Source organism: Triticum dicoccoides, chromosome 5A, assembly GCF_002162155.2.
Source record: "Triticum dicoccoides isolate Atlit2015 ecotype Zavitan chromosome 5A, WEW_v2.0, whole genome shotgun sequence".
In the NCBI taxonomy this organism is placed as follows: domain Eukaryota; kingdom Viridiplantae; phylum Streptophyta; class Magnoliopsida; order Poales; family Poaceae; genus Triticum; species Triticum dicoccoides.
In genome coordinates, this window is record NC_041388.1 from 32277085 (window position 1) to 32283410 (window position 6326).

The following is a 6326-nucleotide window of genomic DNA, read 5'->3' on the forward strand; positions in this document are numbered from 1 at the left end:
CACGTGTCAAACGAATGCGAAAAGCCAAGGCGTTTTTACATCCACGCCCCTAGCCGTATAAACGAGCCGCCTATTTAACGGGATGGGGATTTAGGTCCAAACCACATCTTCTCCTCTCCGTGAGTTATCATCAGAGCGCTTCCAGCAAAGGTCCATTCCAACATGACCAGCCGTCGCAGCTCCTCCCCTCACCCCTCCGGTCCCAAACCCGGGGACTGGGAGAGTTGCACCATCCCGCATAGCGAGTTAGTGTCGCTTTAGGCCAAGGGATTTCTCCCTTAGGCATACATGGTCCTGGTCCGAGCCGGTCTCGCCACCTATAATGGCGAAAAACAAGCGGAGAGCACCCCCAATCCTTCTAAAGGAGAGTGGGTGTGCCTCGTCCCCTATCTAATAAGGGGACTGGGGTTTCCAATTCATCCATTTCTCCGCGGGCTTCTGGAGTTCTACGGCCTCCAGCTGCACAATCTCACGCCCGCCTCCGTATTACATATTGCGGGTTTCGTCGCCCTTTGCAAGCTATTTTTAGGCGTTGAGGCTCATTTCGCACTGTGGAAGAGGTTATTCTGCCTAATGCCCCGTTCTCGAGAGGGGTCTATATACCAAGTGGGCAGAGCCGAAGTATGGTGCATCGCCGGGACCGGATACCTATCCGGAACCCCAAAGAAGGCGTCCGAGGACTGGCCTTCGGAATGGTTTTACATAGATGGCGTCCCGCTACCGGACCCTATCCGGGTCGGTCTCCGTGAGTTCAACAGTGCCCCATTGAAGAAACGCTTGAGCTGGTGTCCGCGGAGCTCTCAGAAAGAAAGCGACAAAGACGTCCTTTACCTGATGGGCCGGATAAGACTGTTGGCTCATTCCGGACTAACCATGATTGGAGTCATGGCCGCATGCATTATGCGAGGGGTGCAGCCGCTTCAATATAGAGGCCACCCCATGTGGGATTTAAACGGGGAGGATGACGCCACCCGTTACGGTCGTAAGGGGCCGGCCTCAGCTGCCGCCCTAGTAAGGATCTTATCCTCTTTGTACAAGGGAGAAAAGGAGGAATTCCTCCGCGTCAATCCGCAGGCCGGATTTACTATGTACGATCCTCCAAGTTGGGTAAGCGAATAATTGCGCTTGCCCGTCTATTTTATACTCCCACGGTTAGATATGTAGTCTAACAACTTCAATGCAGGAACTGCGACAGGAGGTAAAGGATATAAACAGCCACCCTCCACAGCCCGAGGACCTAGGACGGTCCCTCGATCCGGACTCCGAAGAGGACCCGGACATATCGGTGGAGCTTATCGACGGGGTGTTCCATCAGCTAAGCAAGGACAATACCTTGGTAGCCATCACGGCTGATTACCCAGGGTTAATCCCGGCCTCCCAGGTGAAAGAAACCGGAGTCTCATTCCCTTGAGAGAGATTCCACTCTCACATATTCCGGTGTTTCTGACGACAACCGTGTTTTGCAGGGGAGATTTCCGAGGCAGGAGGCCGAACCTGCGATGGCTAGCCAATGAGGGGCCGCAGGACCCCGTGGGGCAAAAAGGAATGCAGTCCGGACTGAGATGCCGGCGCAAAGGTATAGCGCACCCTCTGTTTCCCTGGTGTTATTCTGTCAGGGCATATTAACGTTCGTGCTATCTTCAGAACGAAGAGACCTCGCCGGACTACATCCGGAGAGGTTGCCAATCGCGCCCCCACCAGCCAGGCTCCAATGTCTGGCCATGAAGCGGAGGCGAGCACAAGGCGCGCACCGGACACTCCTCCGACAGAGGATGCGGACAGGCTGTCTGCCACAAATTCTGAAGTGGAGAGTGCCATGAACCACAGGCGTCGCTGGACAGTTCTACGCAACGCTTGTTTCTCCCAAGAGGCTTTAGATGCCTTTAATTCGGGAGATGCGTACCTCCGTGCCGCTCAAAATGGTTTAGCCAGAGCCACGGAGCAGTATGTAAAAGACATACGGGTAAGAAAATTTTGGTCAAATATAGATATACCAATAGCCCCCGAGACTTGAAACAGTTAGAGCAACTGATTTAAGGATCATTTAATAAGCATGTTCTTACAGAGAAGAATACTGTACTGTCCCAGGAGCTGGAAAAGTGCAAGGCCCAACTAGAGGCCGCACTAGCCGCAGCAGGGGAGCCCAAAGAGACCCCCTCGGGTAAGATACGCTTCGAAAGATTAGTATTGTGCGGTGTGGGTGCAAATCTGACAAATCATGTTGCAGATGGCGCCGGACTCGATCCGGAAAAGCAACAACTCTTACGCCGGCTAAAGGCCGGTAAGAGTACGTTGACAAAGGTGAGGCAAGAGAAGAATGATCTTCAGGATGCCAACACTAGGCTGGACGTCGAACTTAAAGATGTTCGTGGCCAGCTGTCGGACTCCACGAGGGAGAATCAGCGGCTTCGACGCGGCATATTCAGTAAGTGCTTGAACGAACTTTGAAAAAAAAAGAGCTCGGCGAGGAAGTCGACTAATAGAGTAATGTCTATAGGTATGCTCACAGGTCGTCCTGCAGAGGAGATGCCCGGTTCTACGGGTGACCTTCTTCCCGAACTCATGCAACTACACGAGCGAATTCGGCAGGCGATGCGAGGTGTTGCCCAAGCCTTATGGCCTGCCCACTCCATGCCCGAGGGCCTTGGAGAGCTTGCGGAGAAGCTGAAGGGAGCTCGGCGGCGCTTCCAGTTGTGGAAGATATCGGCCTGCGGACAAGGCGCTAGGGAAGCCTGGGCCATGGTGAAGACCCGTTTTACGAATTCTGACCCAAACCACATGGCGAGGTCGGACCAGTGGGGCCTGACGGGAAGGAGATCCCTGTGAGCTTAGTATACGGCCAAGTAGAGTTGGCCGCGAAGTATTCCCAGCAGGACTATAAATTAGACAGCCTGTTAGATGGTATAAAAGAGGAATACAATCAGTCAGAAAGACTATGTAATTTTTAATTGACATGTGTAATGCCTTCTAGCCGGATTGTAGATCGTTTGTCGTTGCCGACCTTTTCGCTTCAACCTCGGGACCTGACGGTCCGGAGTGTGTCCGAATACCATAGCGGTTATATAAGAACCGTGGTATGCGTGGAGACCAGGCGTAGGGGTCATTAATGCTTTATCAGACAAGTGCCCAACTAGTTATGTTATATTACATGGTTAGTAAGAAACATCTTCCAGAGAGAATAGTTCCATTAGGGGTTCCTTTCGCTGGGAGGCATGCCCTAAAGTGCATGTCCGGACTGCGTAAAAAGATGCAGAAAAAGCATCTGGGGGCACATAAAATGAGTAAAAAGATCATCTTTTATCTCACCGACCGAATATTCCCTTAAGAACGCTAGCTTTCGGCTTCACCCAGTCTGAGGTACACATCCGACTGACCCGGCAGTAACAATCGCATAGGTGCTCCCTTTACCGCCTAGCCGAACAATCGAGAACGTAGGGGTAAGCACAGGAGCCAGGCAACCCAGCTTGGCCAAAACTTAAGTCATATCGATGCATATAGTGGTGAAGAAAAAAGTACATGCGGAAGTTTGACGCATGTGTTGGGCGTGAAGCCCGTATAAATAAGCTTCTGTTAAAGAAGCCCCCAGGTTTAATGAGCGTGAGTGGCGCGTCACTAGATGAGCCTTTAAGGGCTATAAAAGAAAAGAGGGGAAGGAGAGAAATGTAAGACAGAAAGATGCAAAAAATGGACAGAGGAAGGAGACGAACACAGAGTCCGGCGCTAGGCATAGAATCTTCGGAGACGGGTGGCGTTCCACGGGTTCGGCTCGAGTCGGTTATCCGACGCATCTCGCAGGCGGTACACCCCGCCAGTCAGGACTTGGTCGATTATGAATGGACCTTCCCACTTGGGCTTGAGTTTGTCCTTTTTTCTTATCCGACAGGCGTAGAACTAGTTCGCCAACATTGTAATTTTTGGCCCGTACTTCTCTGCTTTGATATCTTTGGGCCTGCTGTTGATAAAATGCGGAACGGGCTTTTGCCATGTCACGCTCCTCCTCCAGGGCGTCCAAGTTGTCCTGCCGATCGAGCTCGGCTTCTCTTTCTTCGTACATGCGCATTCTAGGTGAGTCATGAATTATGTCGCAGGGCAGAACTGCCTCTGCACCGTACACCATAAAAAATGGTGTGTATCCGGTGGTGTTATTTGGCGTGGTCCGCAGCCCCCATAGCACGGAGTCGAGCTCCTCTACCCAGTGCGTGTTAGATTCCTTGAGGGACCGCACTAGTCTGGGTTTAATGCCGCTCATGATAAGACCATTTGCATGTTCAACCTAGCCGTTGGTTTGTGGGTGATAGACGGAAGCATAATCGAGCTTGATGCCCATGTTTTTGCACCAGAGTTTTACCTCGTCGGCGGTAAAGTTTGTACCGTTATCGGTTATGATGCTGTGGGGGACGCCATAACGGTGTACAACCCCGGATATGAAGTCTATCATAGGTCTGGATTCGGCCGTTTTAACAGGCTTGGCTTCTATCCATTTGGTGAATTTATCCACCATGACCAGTAAGTATTTTTTCCTATCGGTCCCACCTTTAAGGGGTCCGACCATGTCAAGCCCCCAGACCGCAAAAGGCCAGGTGATGGGTATAGTTTGGAGTGCGGTGGGTGGCGTATGGCTTTGGTTGGCAAAAAGCTGGCAACCAGTGCATTGTTGGACTAGGTCCTGAGCGTCTGCCCGGGCCGTCGGCCAATAAAAGCCTGTACGGAAAGCCTTGCTAACAAGGGACCGAGCAGCGGCGTGGTGACCACCGAGTCCGGCATGAATTTCAGCCAGAAGGTTCCGCCCTTCCTCTTCGGAGATGCACCTTTCAAGGACTCCGGTAGTGCTTTTCTTATAAAGCCCTCCCTCATGGACTCTATAGGCTTTAGATCGCCGCACTATGCAGCGGGCCTCATTTTGGTCCTCCGGGAGTTCCTGCCTAGTAAGGTAGGCTAGGAATGGTTCTGTCCACGGGGCGATGACCGCCATTATTACGTGGGCTGAAGGTGTAATTTCATTGGCAGAGCCTCCAATTGTGTCAGATTGTTCGGCGTCGAGTGGTGCGGTTGGGTCCGGGCTGTTATTTGCGGGTTCCCCCTCCCATGCTACGGATGGCTTGAACAATCTTTCCAAAAAGATGTTGGGGGGGACTGCATCGCGTTTTGCTCCGATGTGTGCCAGGACGTCCGCTGCTTGATTGTTTTCTCGGGCTATATGGTGAAACTCCAGCCCTTCGAACCGAGCTGACATTTTTAGGACGGCGTTGTGGTAAGCTGCCATTTTTGGGTCCTTGGCGTCGAAGTCTCCATTTATTTGGGATATCGCGAGGTTTGAATCCCCACGTACCTCTAGGCACTGGATACCCATGGATACTGCTATCCGGAGACCATGTTGGACCGCCTCATATTCGGCTGCATTGTTGGAATCCATGTACATGATTTGGAGCACATATTGTACTGTGTCTCCTGTGGGGGATGTCAGGACGACGCCAGCCCCCAGTCGGGCCAACATTTTGGAGCCGTCAAAATGCATAATCTAGTTTGAATATGTGCCGTACTCTTTAGGGAGCTCGGCCTCCGTCCATTCTGCGACGAAGTCGGCCAAAACTTGTGATTTAATAGCTCGTCGTGGCTTATAGGTTATATCGAACGGGAGAAGCTCGATGGCCCATTTTTCAATCCGGCCTGTTGCGTCGCGGTTGTTGATAATATCGTTGAGTGGTACTTCCGAGGCTACTGTTATGGAACACTCTTGAAAGTAGTGTCGTAGCTTCCGGGATGCCATGAATACCGCGTATGCAATCTTCTGATAATGCGGGTACCATGATTTGCATGGAGTGAGGACAGTGGATACGTAGTAGACCGGCCTTTGAAGGGGGAATTTGTGTCCATCCGTTTCCCGCTCGACAACGAGCACTGCGCTGACAACTTGATGTGTTGCTACAATGTACAATAACATTGGTTTGCCGGTGTTCGGCGCGGCCAGGACTAGGTTTGTTGCCAATATGGCTTTTATTTTTATTTCATCAAGTCCGGTCGTGGCGGCCTCCGTCCACTCGAAGTGTTCGGTGCGCCGAAGGAGGCGATAGAGGGGTAGTGCCTTTTCTCCCAAGTGGGAGATGAAGCGGCTTAAAGCCGCCACGCATCCGGTTAATTTTTGTATTTGTTTGAGGTCCTTTGGGATATCCAATTGTGAAAAAGCTCGGATCTTGGCTGGATTTGCTTCAATTCCTCTACTGGATACAATGAAGCCCAAGAGCTTTCCGGCTGGAACACCGAAGACGCATTTTTCCGGGTTGAGCTTGATGTCATATTTTCGGAGGTTATCGAATGTAAGCCTCAAG